The sequence below is a fragment of the Kogia breviceps genome, chromosome 6 (genome assembly GCF_026419965.1).
Source record: "Kogia breviceps isolate mKogBre1 chromosome 6, mKogBre1 haplotype 1, whole genome shotgun sequence".
Lineage (NCBI taxonomy): Eukaryota > Metazoa > Chordata > Mammalia > Artiodactyla > Physeteridae > Kogia > Kogia breviceps.
In genome coordinates this window covers 23,354,915-23,373,720 of record NC_081315.1, presented here as the reverse complement: position 1 = coordinate 23,373,720, position 18,806 = coordinate 23,354,915, and the positions used below count along the sequence as shown (strand labels likewise).

The window sequence follows — 18,806 nt, the reverse complement described above, 5'->3', positions numbered from 1 at the left end:
ATTTAACTGGCCTTCCGTGTACATGTGTGACAGCGTTCATAAGGATTTTGAAACTTTCTTATTTGTTATTTGTTTGTTTGTTTGTTTCAAATTTAATGTGTTATTGGAAGGTGAATGGATAATCCCAGTCAGTTATAAAAGCAAAATTAGAGGATTCTAGGATTGTGATGGAGCTACAGGAGTCTACTGAAAAATTGTCCAAAATTCTGAGAAGCTAGATATTTTTGTGCAATAACTCCAGCATGATCTTTGTTGTCCAGTTTTTGAGATCACAGTTTGGAAAGCTCCCTATAATTTCAGCTGTTGGGCTCCTGTGGTAGGATTTCAGCAGAAGCTAGAAAATCCATATCTTCCGTAGAAGGATGGGTGGCCATGGCAGACATATTCGAAACTTCCATAACCAGAGCCATACCCGTAGCCTCTGAAGTCACATCCATAGCCCAGTCTGCAGAAGCTGCCACATCCAAAGCCATTACCAAAGCCCAGGCCACCGTAATAGTTCCTGTAATGGCTCATGGTGTCAGGGGTGGTGACTTTGGTTTGATGTTCAAGACAAGATCCTGAGTATGAATATCAGCATGTGTAGAGGGATGCTTATATACCCTGGTCAGAGCATGTGATAAATCATGTGTGTACCTTCCTTTCATGTTATTTTTTAATTATACATACTTTGCACAACTCATTAATTTGTTGTCCCCTGACACAGGGAGAGGGCCTCACACTCATTAAAATATTTGAGATCACTTTGTTGCCTAGTTAGGGTGTTCCTTAAACGTTATTGCATCACTTTATCAAATCATCACTTTGCACCCTTTAAATATACACAATTACATTTGTCAATTATACCTCAAGAAAGCTGGTGAAAAATGTTATTGCATCATTTTGTAAGAGGAAACGCCGTTGCCACAGCAGCGTTTCCTTGGAGTACTCTTTAGTACAGGTGAGGAAAGAATCAACCTCCATCAAATTAAGATTCTCTCTATACATCTCTGCTTCTTGAGATAGGCTTGAGATGGGCTGCTAGGAGCCATTACATTTAGAATAGGCAGCTGCCAAATAAAAGTATCAGGAAAAAAGCCCTGTTATCTTAAGTGTAGACAGTAGACTCCTGTCCTTTAGTTAGTTTTCAGATGAAGAGAAGGCCATTTAAAAATACCCAAGCATCTAGTGAATTGCCATAAAACCCTCTTGTACCATTCTTTAAACCTCTGCTGTGTGATAGCAATTAAAACAAAAAAAACAAACAGTGCATTTGGGGCTCGAGACCAGTTTTACAAGTTTTTGTTAAGTTAGCAAAAATGCAATGCGTCACATGAAGTATTTATAGAAAAAACTTTCCATGAAGTTACCACCTCTTCTGGAACATTCAATGAAAGTTCCTATCCTTTGGGTGACATGTGAGAAGCAACCAGGAGTGTCACACTGTGAACAAAAGGGTAAAAGCCCACCTTAGAACAAAAGACCTTCTCGCTGATCCCAGTGTGGCCATGTAGCCCATGGAGTTTTTCTGTCCCATCTCTGGGTCTCAGTGTGCACGTCTCTTGAATGAAATGACCCCTAGTTTCCTTAAGTCTCTTCAATTCTATATTCTGTTAGAACATTTTACCTCAGTGTTTAAAGAGTGATGATTGGTAGACATAGGTAACACACCTCTTGTGAAGAGATGACTGAGATGAAATCAAACATGTTTTCGCATCTTTACTTTGTAATTCTTCAGGTTGCTGTCATTTTTATAACTGACACGGAACCCAGTCTAACAAGTCAGACGGCTGACCAGCTGTATTCCCAAAGCTGGTCCAACTGCTCCCCCTTCGGACATCTGATCATTGTTGGAAACTTTAAATTCTGGTGCAGATTTGCTGCAGTGCTGAAGTGTGCTGAGTTCTCGGGATTAAAGGTGCCTTGTCACAGGGATTGACAGAGCCTCTCTTTCTGACTTGATATACAGTGGAGACCCACGTTGTTCTTATACTAATTTGAAACAAATGAGCGACAGACTGACCTCTGCTTGACAATGAGCCAAAGACATGGTCCTTTTGACTATGCTTGCTGAACTGAGTTCTGTGTATTGCTGCTTTGTGTTCTGTCCTGAACATCAGGATTTTGCTAGTTTCAGCGATCATTTAATACTCATTGTAATTTGGGATTATTTCTTGACTGGGATTGTGATCTCTGAAAGACAGCTCTGCAATTTAAAAAAAAAAAACAAATGAAGAAAATATTACCCCTTTGTTAAGTAACCAGAATGATGGATCCGGAGAGTTGGATGTATTCAATCATTTGGGTCTATTTTAAAATTTCAATTAATTTTAATTTTTGGTCTTGATTATTTTTCATGATGACTTGACCACTGAAAGTATATTTACATCAGGATCAAGTGAAAGAACCAGAGATGAGTATGTTTCAATCAGACAGGATGTTATGAATAGAATTATGAAAACATCATGACCTGGTTTTCTCTTTCCTGGGGCTTCTGGTACTTAGCCATTAGAGGCTATATTGATAGGCTATAGGTTTTCCAAAGGTTTTTATGTTTAAGAAAGAGAATAATCTAAACAAAAGACAGTATAAGTAAAATGAATGTCTCCTAGACTCCCTCCTTCCTTTCTACCTTTCTGCCCTAATTCTTTTCTTAAGGGATAATAAAAGGTTGAAAATTTTTGCATGGTAAAATTAAAAAGCAGTAGCAGGTAGAATAGGGCTCTAGAATCAGAAACTCAAGTTCGTATCCTTGTTTCTCCAATTATTAAATGGCCCCTGGAATAAATTATTCTTAAGCTTCAATTCTTCATCAGTAAACCTGGAGTTAGTCTTAAATTTGTTATGAAAATTAATATAATGCATATACAGTGATGCCACAGAGCGTGGCACATAATATGTATTCAGAAAGGGCACATAGCTACATAAGTAGAAAATCATAGCTGCTATTGACTAAAGTGAATTTCTAAAGCAGTGATGAAGATAGAAGCCTTTGAAGAATGCGGGTGGATATTAGCAGATTATCCGTTGATTTGATGTTCACAAGGAGAAAAGGAAAGTGTAATATGCTGGTCAATTGTATTTTATTGAAATGGTTCTCTTGTTTCTACCCTCTCTCTTCCTGTTTCCATGTGTCACAAGCAACCACTGTGTGCCCTAAAACCCCCAGTCTCCAGACATTTTCAGTGAATTGTTGAACTCTAGGTGATCATGCTTTTGATGACATTATGACACTAGTTCTTTTTTTTTTTTTTTTTTTTTTTTTTTTTTTTGTGGTACGCGGGCCTCTCACTGTTGTGGCCTCTCCCGTTGCGGAGCACAGGCTCCGGACGCGCAGGCTCAGCGGCCATGGCTCACGGGCCCAGCCGCTCCGCGGCACGTGGGATCTTCCCGGACCGGGGCAAGAACCCTCATCCCCTGCATCGGCAGGCGGACTCTCAACCACTGCGCCACCAGGGAAGCCCGACAGTAGTTCTTAATGTGAGCTGCCATCTTACTGTCCTCGCCAAACTCCAACACTTTCCGAAGTGTGGCATGCAGTGGCCTGGTTCTGTTTAGGCCCAGAGGTACCCTGGTCTGACCCTGCCAAGAACCGAGTGGACTGCCAAGAGTAAGGCAGCAGAGTGGAGGCTGGAGGGAGCAAAGAGAAAAGGGAGTGCACGTCGGTACTGAATCTAGGGTGGGTCACACCTCGTCATTAACAAGACTCCATCTCAAAGAGGCCAGCTAATAATAGGTGTGGGTGGGAGGGTAAGTGGGTCTCAAGGGTCCTAGGCAGATAACCCAGATTGTAAAATCCTGGAGAGAATGGAAGCACTGGAGGGAGGACATGAGCAATCGCTGGAGAGAGTGAAGCCCACGTCAGGATCCATGACAGCTCCTGGCATCAGTCTAGTAAGTCTGGTTAAGTGACATAGGACTTTAGCCCCTATTGGCTTTTCATCTGACGGAACTCCCTATTGACCTCTCCCAGTTTATGAGCCTGGAATCTGGGTGGTCTTCTTTGCCTTCAAGTGGTGCTTTTCAAGCTTGAGTGTGCATAGGAATCATCTATGCCACAATGTGAATTCACTTTCATAGATCTGGGGTCTGGCTTAAGGTTCTGTGTTTCTAACAAGTCCAGGTGATGCAGGTACCGCTGGTCCAGGAACCACATTTTGAGTGGCAAAGCCTTAACAGAATGTGGCTGTTTGGTTTTGCTTAATCCACATGTCTTCCATTTCATATCCGTGCTGCTTCCTCGTGGTAAAATTGAGGAGGACGTAGCTGACCGAGCCCCCAAAGCTGGGCTTCTGATCAAAGTGGGGCTCTGACAACTCTCATCTTTATTCTACTTGTGACAAAGCGTGTCCTCACCAAATTGAATATTAGTAGTAAAACCATACTGATGGCCTGAAGCACTCGATTGTCTCCTGACACAATTGGTTTTGCTGGACGGAATCAATGCCCCTGAACGTTCATCCATTGCTGGTTCATATCCTCTGTCTGGTCAGGGCGCTCATGAGAAGCCAGGAGGGACTTTGACCTTAAATACGTGTGCCTGAATTTTTTAGGTAAAATATTTGCCAATTTATGCCATTTTTTTCCAAGGAAACATTTTTTCCTGAAATCTTATTTTTAATTCTGCTCTTACTTTTGAATGATATAACGTAAGAATGAAGCGCTGTTACTGAGAATAGAGACCTGCTTGAAAAACTGTGAATATAATTTTCCTGCAGTGATGGTCGTCTTCAGAGTACTTGACATTTCCCGCGAGGGGAAAGGAGCTGAGACGTCAGAGGTAAATCCCATCTGGATCACATTCCTGACTTGACCTCTTCCTAGCATCATATAGCGTTGGGCTGATCCTTAGAAGATCAGCCCAACCACACGCCATGTTGCAAATTGCAGATGTTTAGAAGGTTTTAAAGTGATTTGGCATTGTGAATTATATCCGGTTTATCAGAATAAACTTCCTGGCTCCAGAAGTTTTGAAACACTGACATGAAGGAGCAGTTTTAGTAGCGTAGCTACTGAAAGGCTATACCATCAACGTAGTGGAGACTTTATGTTTCTTCTTGAAATGGCTAGGAAATAATAATTAATTCAACACTTCATATCAGAGCAATGCTTGGAAACCTAAATGAAACTCATAGGTATACAGTGTCATCAAGCCTCCAATACTTCCTGCCTGGACCTCAGCTGGAACAGACCAGGAAGCATCTTTAACCAGAGGCCCACTTAGAACCCAAGAATGGCCCATTGTATGATGCGTCACACCCAAGTCATCCTGGGATACGTCCTAAACCACAAGTGCCTCCTGTCGTGTATCCTGGCCCATTATTTCGTCCCCATTTTGCCATGGGCTTAGTTGGCTATGACTCAGTCTTCCTCGGATCCTCTCACTTCTGAAATAATTATATAAGGTCCTTGGGGGTCTTCTGTTTCTACAAAAAATAGTCTCATCTGCCTTCTACCGCCTGAGAAAATGTTTTCTTTTTCCGTTTGTCTTAATGGAAACCTGCTTTTCTGGAGTTTTCTGCTACTCTGCTGCCTACTGTAATGTAGATCGGCCACATATACAGAGCCTGGAGACAGGGTTACTGTTTTCCTGGCGCCACAAGAGGCCTCCTCGGGTGTTACGTCTGGCTATGCCACACCTCTGGACCTATTTATCATGCTCATTGACCAAACTCCTGTTCTCTTTAGACTTTTGGGGCAATTGCAATTCCCATGGGAATAACCCATCTATCATCCTTTGCCGGTACAGTTTCTTTGTCTTTTTATGCTCTAGTGACCATCAACACCACAACACCATAAATTTCATCCACTCATTTATCCCATGACCATACCCTAAGTTACAACCACTCAGTGCTGCTGCTACAATGTGAAAGCAACCACTGGCAACACATAAACGAATAGGCGTGCCCGTGTTACAATCACATTTTATGCAAAACTAATTGTTATTTAGGATTCGGCCTGTCATGTATCCCATGACAATACCCTAAGTTATCACTTAGGACTGAATGCTTCTCTTAGCCCCCAGTCTGTCACATCTTTCCCCATTAATGACTTCCCAATCCAGCCTAGAAACTTTTCCGTCACGCATTTAGTAGTATTACATTCTCAGCTTCACCCTCCTCTCGCCGCATCCACAGACAAAACCCCAGCACTATGTCAGCTAAGCTGTCCTTCTCCACCAGGCTGCTGGGCCCCGCTGAAGAAAGCCACACAGCTAGTCAGACTGAGGCCTCCACAAACCTGTGTCTCCAGGCCCAGACGGACACATACAACTGCCCCATTTGTTCCACATCCAGTGCTCATAAAGGCCAGCACGAAGCTCCCCCTGTGTCTTCTCAAAGCTTCTTAGTTCCTCCCGTCTCCCCTCAACACGTTAAGGTAATTTCGTTTGTTAAAGTCATGAGTATTTACGACCTACCAAAGTCATAAAGAAATATATAGTAGATGTTTTGTACCTGTTACCTAGTTTAATAAATCAAACTTTCCCAATACAGTTGAAAACCCCTGTGTTCCCCTTCCTGATCACATCTCCTACACCCTTCCTCCCAGATATCATAACTCTTCGGATTTTAGTGTTTATCCTGCATTTCTCTGTGACTGTACCTCACGTGTGTGTACCCCTATGCAATACAGAACTGGAATATTATTTTACATGTTTTAACATTTTCTATAAATGCCATCCTCTTTCTTCCCCACCCCCCCGGCCCCCATCTTATGCTCCTCTTCACTCTTTCTCCCCTTTTTCTCCATACTTTGTGAAGTGACTCAATGTTGGTATGTGAAAGGAAAATCCAGTCTATGCAGAATGAATAGATCACATTATATTTATCTACTTTCTTATTGATGGACATTTAGCCTGTTTCAGTATTTTATTATTAGAAGTTGATTCATTATAAACATTCTTTTAACTGTCTTCTGGTATGCATTTGCAAGAATTTTTCTAGAATGTATGGTTGGAAGTAGAATTGCTTCTCAACTTTACTAGATATTACCAAATTATTTTCCATTGTGACTGGAGCACCAGCAGTACATAAAAGTTTCTATTGCTCTAAATCCTCATCAATACTTGAGGTTTTGAGACTTTAAAATTTTTACTTATTGCTGGTCATAAAATGATATCTCATTTGGCTTTCATTTGCATTTCCATGATAACTAGCGAAGTTCAGAATCTCTTAATAAGTTTCTTGACAATTTGTGTTTAATAATTTTGAATTACCTGTTTACATATTTTGCTAGTTTTTTCTGTTGGGTTGTTTTGCTACCATTCTTAAGATATTCTGGAAAGTAAATCTTTATCAGTTATCTTTATTACACACAGTATTTCCTTTTTCTGCTTGTTTTAGGTTTGATTTGCTCCTTTTCTAGTTATAAGGTGTCAACGTAGATCATTGATTTGAGACCTCTTTTTTCCTATTATAAGCACTTAATACTATAAATTTCCCTGAAAGCGTAGTTTGATATGTAGTGTAGTGATTTCATTCTGATTCTAATGAGTATTAGTGTGTTTTATATATGCACACACTTATTTTTATTGCAATTCTCTTAAATTTGTTAAGGTTTGTTTTAGGACTTAGGCTATGATCTTAGTGAATATTCCATGTATACTTTGAAAAAAATATGTATATTCTGTTGTTGTTGAATTCGTTGTGTTATAAATGTCAGGTCAAGTTTTGGGTACCGTTGTTGTCTTCTATATCCTCACTGATTTCTGTTTACTTGTTCTAGCCATTACTGAGAGAGGGATGTTGAGGTCTCCAAGCATATCATTGTGGATTTGTCTATTTATCCTTTTAGTTTTTTAAGTTTTTGCTTCATGTATTATGAAGCTCTGCTGTTAGGTGCAGGTACCTTTAGGATTGTTACGTCTTTTTGGTAAATTAACCATTTGTCATTATATTATTCCTTGATGTGAAATCTATTTTACTTGACATTAATATAGCCACTTCAGTTTTCTTTTGATTAGTGTCTGCATGGTTTAAATTTTTTGATCCTTTTACTTTAACCTATATATGTCATTATATTTAAATATAACTATGAAACATAGAGTTAGTCTTTGTTTTTCGTCCAAGCTGATAATCTCTCTTTTTAATTGCTGTGCGTGTGTGTGTATGTAGATTGTTTACATTTAATGTAATTATTGATGGGGTTGGATTAAAAACAAACACTTGGCTAGTTGTTGTCTATTTATTCCATCTTTTTTTGTTCTTTCCTCCCTGCCTTTGGATTATTGTGTATTTTTTGTTATTCCATTTTACCTCCACTATTGGCCTATTATTTATACTTATTTTTAAAAAAATATGAATGGTCACCCTAGGAAGTACCATATACATTTTAATTAATCACAGTCTACTTTCATATATTTTAGTGATATAATTGTATACTGTAATTTTAGTGTAAAAACAATAACTTCCTATTCTTTCCTCCCATCATTTTTGCTATTGATGTTATATGTTATATTTTTACACATGCTATAAGCATACAATACATTGCTACTAATTGTGCTCTAGACCAGTGCTTGGCAAATACTAGCCTGCAGGCCAAATCCTAAATAACAATTAGTTTTGCATAAGATATTATTGTAACATGGGCATGCCTATTCGTTTATGTATTGTCAGTGGTTGTTTTCACATTGTAGCAGCAGCACTGAGTGGTTGTAACAAAGAGTGTGTAGCCCAAAAGGCCTAAGATATTTACTATCTGGCCTTAACAGGAAAATTATGCCAAGCCCTGCTTTGGGCAATTATCTGTTATAGTCAGTCAAAGTAAGAAAAGATGAAATTAACATATATTTTTCTTCATACCAGTTATAGTGTTCTTCATTTCTTTTGTAGATCCAAGTATCTTTCTGTAATGTCCTGCTTGAAGAACTTCCTTTAATATTGCTTTCTGTGCAGGTCTGCTTATAATGAATTTGTCAATTATTTGTCTGGCTAAAAGTCTTTATCTCTCCTAATTTTTACAAGTTATTTTTACTTTGTGTAGAATTTGGGGCTGACAGTTTTTATTCTTTCAGATTTTTAAAGATGTCACTTACATAGTTTCTAACAAGAAGTCGAAGGTATTTTCTTCTTTTGTTACTCTACGTGTACTTTGCCTTTTTTGAGGTCAAAATTTTTTTACCTCAAAAATTTTCTCTTATCTTTGGTTTTCAGTAGGTTGAATATATGTAGAGGTTTTGTTTTTTTTTAATTTTTGTTTGATTTGCTTATTTGATTATTGGTGTGTGTGTGTGTGTGTGTGTGTGTGTGTGTGTGTGTGTGTGTACACTACTCTGCTTGGTGTTTCCTGAGCTTCTTAAATTGGTGTTTTTATGCGTTAAATATTTTTGGAAAATCCTAGGCCATTGTCTTTTCAAATATCTATTCTGTCTTTTTCTATTTTCTGAGATTCAAATAATGCATTGTGGTTGGTACTGTCTCACAGTTTTTGAATGCTCTCATGCATTTTCACTTTTTTTCCTCTGTATTTCAGTTTGGGTTATTTCTATTGGCTTGTCTTCAATTTCACAGATTATTTCCTTGATGGTGTCACAACTACTGATGAGTCCATCAAAGGCATTCTTCATCTTTGATGCTGGTGTTTTACATTCCCAGCATATCCATTTGACTTTTTCCACTAGTTTCTGTCTTTGCTAAAAATCTCCATGTGGTCATGCAGGTTGTCTACCTTTCCCATTACAGTCTTTACTATATTCTCTTTCTCATAGTTCCAAATTTGGGTATTTTCTGAGTCTGGATCTCTTGATTGTGTATTTGCTTTTTCTCTTGAGTGTATTTTTGTTCTTCTTTATCTTCATCTTTATCTTCGTCTATTTTGTGTTGTGTGTAGGATAGTAGGGTATGAAAGAATTAGTACTTAGGCCTAGAAGTGGGCTTTCCTCTTTTTCTGTTAAGCCTTTGTGTGTTGGGGGAGTTGAATCAATCTAGTCAGTAACTGAGTTGGTTTAGAGTTTGGTTGTTGCCATGCCCACCCTCAATGCACCTGTAGCTTCAGATTTGCTCCTATGTTCACTTGTGTTTAGGGTGGGATTTGGGTGGCTGGAGAATTTGTTCTCCACCCTCCAGTTTAGACTTTTCCTGGGAACTTCTACATCAGAGAGGTCCACTATTTATGCTTCTATGTCTCCCCTGGTGGTAACCTACTGTTAACTTATTTCTTAGTGTTTGCTGGCCTGGTGTTTGGGAGCAGAAACATTCTCTGTTGTTCTATTTCATCGTTGATCTTAGGCAAAATCTGTGTTCTTGGGTCTTAGGGATGGGGCTTTCTCAATGACCCTCTCCCTGTCTTAGTATTAGAGTATCAGAAGATCTCTAGTGATCTGATCCCAGGAAACTTTCCTTCCCCTCTCTTGTTCCATCCCCTAATTGCAATGAGTTTTCACCTGTGTGCTGATGGCAACAGGGTCTGCCATTTTTGTTCTATAGGGATAAGGATGCAAGTGTTGTGCTATGTTTTCTCTGCAGTGACTGCTGCTCTGCTCTCACAGGCCTGTATCACCAAGGATTGCCTTCTTCATATCCTACTGTGCTCCCAGTCTTTCTTATGAGTATGTGATGAGGTCCATGAAAGTCTGTTAGTGGGGACAAGCTACCTTTGAGTTTGTGGCTATCAGAAACTCTATACACTCATGCTGGCCTACTCCTGACCTTGAGTAAGTCATTAAATATTTCAATTGAATTCTTATTACCAGCTTCTTTGGAGACTGACACCCCTTCCTCCTGTGCCTGAAAGCTCTGCTCTATGGAAGCCTTTGTCTTTCCTTAGATTTTGGCCTGGTTGGTTGCTCTGAGACCTAAGCTCTCTGATTAGTTAAGGAAAAGTTACAATTTTATATATTATTCAGCTTTTACTTGAGTTTACAGTAGGAATAATATTCTTTACATCTTTGTCTAAACAGAAGCTGAAAACTACTGTGTTACAAACATATTTTCCCAGTATGTAATTTGTTATCGCATGCTTTATTGTATCTTTTGCTTATAGAATATTTTATTTTAATGTAATCAGATTTATTCATATTTTCCTTTATGAACTAGGCTTTTGTTTTTTAAAAAATTTTTATTAGTTTTTATAAATTTTCTATTGGAGTATAGTTGATTTACATTGTTGTTAGTTTCTGCTGTACAGCAAAGTGAATCAGTTTTACATATAAATATAGCTACTCTTTTTTAGATTCTTTTTCCATGTAGTCCATTACAGAGTACTGAGATGAGTTCCCTGTGCTATACAGTAGGTCCTTATTAATTATCCACTTTATATATAGTAGTGTGTATATGTCAATTCCAATCTCCCAATTTATACCTCCCCCCTCCCACCCGGTAATTATAAGTTTGTTTTCTATGTCTGTGACTCTATTTCTGTTCTGTAAATAAGTTCATTTGTACCATTTTTTTAGATTCCACATATAAGCAATATCATGTGATATTGGTCTTTCTCTGTCTGACTTACTTCAGTCAGTATGACCGTGTGAACTATGCTTTTGAAGTCAAGAAATATTTCCTTATTCATAGTTCCCAAATATGCCCTTGAAAGAAAAAAAAAAACAACAACTGAGATTGTTAGGGAGACTATCCTCAAGTTTCTGTCACTTACTTTTCAGATCATACCTCATTTTCTGCTTATCCCCTTCTTTTCATTACAGCAGATAGAAGCATTTGGATTTTTCCTTGTCCCATCAGTCGTCTCCCTTTCTCCATTATATGTAATTCCTCTTTTTTTCTTTTGGCTATGTGCTTTCAGTATTTAAATATGCACAAGTGTCCCCATTCTTAAAAAAAATAAAGCCATCTCTTAACTCAATAGTATTGTGGACTTGAGAAACCCTAGTTATGTGGAGTAATGATGATGTTCCCTCAGTTGCCCCTCTATGCTGCTCTCCCTTACCAGCTAACTTCTCTTCTTGATCCCTGAAATAGTTTTGTGCCTTAAGTTTGAGTCCTCAGTCATCCTTTATCGCACTACATGCACTTGCTTTCAGTGACTCCATGCATTCCTTTGACTTCAACCACTAGCCAACGATTTCCAAAAATACATTTTTCCAACCTTAATATCTCTCCCAAGATCTAGACCCATGTGTTCCACTGCTTTCTGAATATCTTAAGGCATCTCAGAAACAACATGGTTAAAGTTAAACTCATCATCCTTGACTATACAGCTCCTTCTTCTTTATTCTCCAGATAGCTTAATGGTCCATAATTTACTGGGTTCGAACTGAAATTTCTGTCCTTCATTATCTCAACACTAATATCACATCTAATTCCATCACTAAGACTAGGTAATACTTTTTTTCTTTACATTGGCATCATTTATTATACCAAAGAATCAACTATTTTCCCTCTGGAATCCCAGCTTTGTCACATATTAAGTTCTTACATTTACATGGCTGTTATATTATTGTGTTTTTTTTTTTAGATCCCATATATATGTGTTAGCATACAATAGTTGTTTTTCTCTCTTTGACTTAGTTCACACTGTATGACAGACTCTAGCTCCATCCACCTCACTACAAATAACTCAATTTTGTTTCTTTTTATGCCTGAGTAATATTCCATTGTATATATGTGCCACATCTTCTTTAATCCATTCATCTGTTGATGAACACTTAGGTTGCTTCCATGTCCAGGCTATTGTAAATAGACCTGCGATGAACATTTTGGTACATGAATCCTTTTGAATTAAGGTTTTCTCAGGGTATATGCCCAGTAGTGGGATTGCTGGGTCATATGGTAGTTCTCTTTTTAGTTTTTTAAGGAACCTCCATACTGTTCTCCATAGTGGCTGTATCAATTTACGTTCCCACCAACAGTGCAAGAGGGTTCCCTTTTCTCCACACCCTCTCCACCATTTATTGTTTCTAGATTTTTTGATGATGGCCATTCTGACCAGTGTGAGGTGATACCTCATTGTAGTTTTTATTTGCAATTCTCTAATGATTAATGATGTTGAGCATTCTTTCATGTGTTTGTTGGCAATCTGTATATCTTCATTGGAGAAATGTCTATTTACGCCTTCTTCCTATTTTTGGATTGGGTTTTTTGTTTTTTGGATATTGACCTGCATGAGCTGCTTGTAAATTTTGGAGATCAGTCCTTTGTCCATTGCTTTATTTGCAAATATTTTTTCCCAATCTGAGGATTGTCTTTTCGTCTTGTTTATGGTTTCCTTTGCTGTGCAAAAGCTTTTAAGTTTACTTAGGTCTCATTTGTTTACTTTTGTTTTAATTTCCATTTTTCTAAGAGATGGGTCAAAAAGGATCTTGCTGTGATTTATGTCATAGAGTGTTCTGCCTGTGTTTTCCTCTAAGAGTTTGATGGAGTCTGGCCTTACATTTAGGTCTTTAATCCATTTTGAGTTTATTTTTGTGTAGGGTGTTAAGGAGTGTTCTAATTTCATTCTTTTACATGTAGCTGTCCAGTTTTCCCAGCACCACTTATTGAAGAGTCTTTCTTTTCTCCACTGTATATTCTTGCCTCCTTAATCAAAGATAAGGAGACCATATGTGTGTGGGTTTATCTCTGGGCTTTCTATCCTGTTCCACTGATCTATATTTCTGTTTTTGTGCCAGTACCATACTGTCTTGATTACTGTAGCTTTGTAGTATAGTCTGAAGTCCAGTAGCCTGATTCCTCCAACTCCGTTTTTTTTTTCTGAAGATTGCTTTGGCCATTCGGGGTCTTCTGTGTTTCCATACAAATTGTGAATTTTTTTGTTCTAGCTCTGTGAAAAATGCCATTGGTAGTTTTTTTTTTTTTTTTTTTTTTACAATATTTTATTTTTTTAAATTAAATTAAATTTTATTATTTTTTTATACAGCAGTTTCTTATTAGTTATCTATTTTTTAACATCTTTATTTGAGTATTACTGTTTTACAATAGTGTGTTAGTTTCTCCTTTACAACAAAGTGAATCAGTTATACATATACATATGTTCCCATATCTCTTCCCTCTTGCGTCACCCTCCCTCCCACCCTCCCTATCCCACCCCTCTAGGTGGTCACAAAGCACAGAGGTGAACTCCCTGTGCTATGCAGCAGCTTCCCACTAGCTATCTAATTTACATTTGGTAGTGTGTATATGTCCCTGCCACTCTCTCACATCATCACAGCTTACCCTTCCCCCTCCCCATATCCTCAAGTCCATGCTCTAGTAGGTCTGTGTTTTATTCCCGTCCTACCACTAACCACTAATCTCTTCATGACATTTTTTTTTCTTAGATTCCATATATATGTGTTAGCATACAGTATTTGTTTTTCTGTTTCTGACTTACTTCACTCTGTATGACAGACTCTAGGTCCATCTAGCTCATTACAAATAAGTCAGTTTCATTTCTTTTAATGGCTGAGTAATATTCCATTGTATATATGTGCCACATCTTCTTTATCCATTCATCTGTTGATGGACACTTAGGTTGCTTCCATGCCCTGGCTATTGTAAATAGAGCTGCAATAAACATTTTGGTACATGACTCTTTTTGGTTTTCTCAGGGTATATGCCTAGTAGCGGGATTGTGGGGTCATATGGTAGTTCTATTTGTAGTTTTTTAAGGAATCTCCATACTGTTCTCCATAGTGGCTGTATCAATTTACATTCCCACCAGCAGTGCAAGAGTGTTCCCTTTTCTCCACACCCTCTCCAGCATTTATTGTTTCTAGTTTTTGATGATGGCCAATCTGACCGGTGTGACATGATATCTCATTGTAGTTTTGATTTGCATTTCTCTAATGATTAATGATGTTGAGCATTCTTTCATGTGTTTGTTGGCAATCTGTATATCTTCTTTGGAGAAATGTCTATTTAGTTCTTCTGCCCATTTTTGGATTGGGTTGTTTGTTTTTTTGTTATTGAGCTGCCTGAGTCGCTTATAAATTTTGGATATTTATCCTTTGTCCGTTGCTTCATTTGCAAATATTTTCTCCCATTCTGAGGGTTGTCTTTTGGTCTTGTTTATGGTATCCTTTGCTGTGCAAAAGCTTTTAAGTTTCATTAGATCCCATTTGTTTATTTTTGTTTTTATTTTCATTTCTCTAGTAGATGGGTCAAAAAGGATCTTGCTGTGATTTATGTCATAGAGTGTTCTGCCTATGTTTTCCTCTAAGAGTTTTATAGTGTCTGGTCTTACATTTAGGTCTTTAATCCATTTTGAGTTTATTTTTGTGTATGGTGTTAGGGAGTGTTCTAATTTCATTCTTTTGCATGTAGCTGTCCAGTTTTCCCAGCACCACTTATTGAAGAGGCTGTCTTTTCGCCATTGTATATTCCTGCCTCCTTTATCAAAGATAAGGAGACCATATGTGCTCGGGTTTATCTTTGGCTTTCCTATCCTGTTCCATTGATCTATATGTCTGTTTTTGTGCCAGTACCATATTTTCTTGATTACTGTAGCTTAGTAGTATAGTCTGAAGTCCAGTAGCCTGATTCCTCCAGCTCCATTTTTCTTTCTCAAGATTGCTTTGGCTATTCAGGGTCTTTTGTGTTTCCATACAAATTGTGAAAATTTTTGTTCTAGTTCTGTGAAAAATGCCATTGGTAGTTTGATAGGAATTGCATTGAATCTGTAGATTGCTTTGGGTAGTAGAGTCATTTTCACAATGTTGATTCTTCCAACCCAAGAACATTATGTATCTCTCCATCTGTTTTTATCATCTTTAATTTCTTTCATCAGTGTCTTATAGTTTCCTGCATACAGATCTTTTGTCTCCTTAGGTAGGTTTATTCCTAGATATTTTATTCTTTTTGTTGCAGTGGTAAATGGGAGTGTTTCCTTAATTTCTCTTTCAGATTTCTCATCATTAGTATATAGGAATGCCAGAGATTTCTGTGCATTCATTTTGTATCCTGCTACTTTACCAAATTCATTGATTAGCTCTAGTAGTTTTCTGGTAGCATCTTTAGGGTTCTGTATATATAGTATCATGTCATCTGCAAACAGTGACAGCTTTACTTCCTCTCTTCCGATTTCTATCCTTTTTATTTCTTTTTCTTCTCTGATTGCTGTGGATAAAACTTCTAAAACTATGTTGATTAATAGTGGTGAGAGGGGACAACCTTGTCTTGTTCCTGATCTTAGTGGAAATGTTTGCAGTTTTTCACCACTGAGAACGATGTTGGCTGTGGGTTTGTTATTTATGGCCTTTATTGTGTTGAGATAAGTTCTCTCTATGCCTACTTTCTGGATGCTTTTTATCACATATTGTTGTTGAATTTTGTCACAAGCTTTTTCTGAATCTATTGAGATCATCATATGGTTTATATTTTTCAGTTTTTTAATATGGTATATCACATTGATTGATTTATGTATATTGAAGAATCCTTGCATTACTGGGATAAACCCCACTTGATCATGGTATATGATCTTTTTAATGCGCTGTTGGATTCTGTTTGCCAGTATTTTGTTGACGATTTTTGCATATATGTTCATCAGGGACATTGACCTGTAGGTTTCTTTCCTTGTGACATCTGTCTGTTTTTGGTGTCATGGTGATGTTGGCCTCGTAGAATGAGTTTGGGAATGTTCCTCCCTCTGCTACATTTTGGAAGAGTTTGAGAAGGATGGGTGTTAGCTCTTCTCTAAATATTTGATAGAATTCCCCTATGAAGCCGTCTGGTCCTGGGCTTTTGTTTGTTGGAAGATTTTAAATCATAGTTTCAGTGTTTGTGATTGTTCTGTTTATATTTTCTATTTCTTCCTGTTTCAGTCTCAGAAAGTTGTGCTTTTCTAAGAATTTGTCCATTTCTTCCAGGTTTCCTTTTTATTGGCAAAGAGTTGCTTGTAGTAATCTCTCATGATTCTTTGTATTTCTGCAGTGTCAGTTACTTCTCCTTTTTGATTTCTAATTCTGTTGATTTGAGTCTTCTCTCTATTTTTCTTGATGAGTCTCGCAAATCGTTTATCAATTTTGTTTATCTTCTCAAAGAACCAGCTTTTAGTTTTATTGATCTTTGCTATTATTTCCTTCATTTTTTTTTCCATTTATTTCTGATCTGATCTTTATGATTTATTTCCTTCTGCTAACCTGGTGGTATTTTGTTCTTCTTTCTCTAATTGCTTTAGGTGTAAGGTTAGGTTGTTTATTTGAGATTTTTCTTGTTTCTTGAGGTAGGATTGTATTGCTATAAACTTCCCTCTTAGAACTGCTTTTGCTGCGTCCTATAGGTTTTTGGTCATCGTGTTTTCATTGTCATTTGTTTCTACATAGTTTTTGATTTCCTCTTTGATTTCTTCAGTGATCTCTTGGTTATTAAGTAGTGTATTGTTTAGCCTCCATGTGTGTGTATTTTTTATGGATTCTTTCCTGTAATTGATATCTAGTCTCATAGCTTTGTGGTCGGAAAAGAGCATTGATACGATTTTAATTTTCTTAAATTTATCAATGCTTGATTTGTGACCCAAGATATGATCTGTCTTGGAGAATGTTCCATGAGCACTTGAGAAGAATGTGTATTCTGTTGTTTTGGGATGGAATGTCCTGTAAATATCAATTAAGTCCTTTTTTAATGTAACATTTAAGGCTTGTGTTTCCTTATTTATTTTCATTTTGTATGATCTGTCCATTGGTGAAAGTGAAAGTGGGGTGTTAAATACCCCTACTGTGATTGTGTTACGGTCAATTTCCTTTTATGGCTGTTAGCATTTGCCTTATGTGTTGAGGTGCTCCTATGTTGGGTGCATAAATATTTACAATTGTTATATCTTCTTCTTGTATTGATCTCTTGACCATTATGTAGTGTCCTTTTTGTCTCTTGTAATAGTCTTTACTTTAAAGACTATTTTGTCTGATATGAGAATTGCTACTCCAGCTTTCTTTTGTTTTCCATTTGCATGGAATATCTTTTTCCATCTCCTCAACTTTCAGTCTGTATCTGTCCCTAGGTCTGAAGTTGGTGTCTTATAGACAGCTTATATATGGCTCTTGTTTTTGTATCCATTCAGCCGTCTGTGTCTAGGTTGTTTGTTTTTTGATGTTGAATTCTATTCAACATCAAATTCTATTCTAACCCCTTATTGATCATTTGCAAATATTTTTCTCCCACTCAGTATGTTGTCTTTTCATTTTGTCAATGGTTTCCTTTGCTGTGCAAAAGCTTTTACATTTAATTACGTCCCATTTGTTTATTTTTGCTTTTATTTCCAATATAGTGGTAGGGGATTAAGAGATACAAATTATTATGTGTAAAATAAGCTACAAGGGTATATTGTTCCTCATAGGGAATATAGCCAATATTTTATAGTAACTATAAATGCACTATAACTTTAAAAATTGTGAATCACAATATTGTACACCTGTGACTTATATAATAATGTACATCAATTATAACTCAATAAAAAGATAAATAAAATATAATTATCAAATTGATGGTTTTGGTCTTATTCATAGTTCTATGTCCCTTTACCCCAGCAAGTATTCCTAGTTGTATCCTTAGAAGCTAATGTGTATTTATCTGCAACCTTATTGTAATCATTTCTAAAGATTCAAGATGCTTTGTGGATTTAATTTTTGCTAGATGCTATTTAAAAACTAGAGCTGAATTATAAATGAAGCTGCTTTTGTTAAGAACAACAAAGAGTGTGTTTGTGGACTTGTGGAGCTGGAAACCAAATCAGTATTCCAAACCAAACTCTACTGCTGCTATCTCATTAAACAGCATTGGGTAGACATTTAAAGATTTTTATACATTTTAATCCAGCTGGTAACTTGATTTAAAACAACATTGATTTTTTTCCTAATCGTTCTTGGTCATGCATAACATACTAAATATCAAAATGAATTTGATACTATTTGAAGCTGTCTGTGCAACAGGGTATTAAATTCTTGGAGGCTTCTTTCCCCATGC

At 37.2% G+C, this 18,806-nt stretch overlaps 1 protein-coding gene across 6 annotated transcripts in view; it reads left to right on the top strand.

Moving 5' to 3' along the window:
- INPP4B (inositol polyphosphate-4-phosphatase type II B) overlaps window positions 1-18,806 on the top strand; it is a 737,042-nt gene that overhangs the window by 363,544 nt on the left and 354,692 nt on the right. The gene's annotated exons all lie outside the window — the stretch shown is intronic.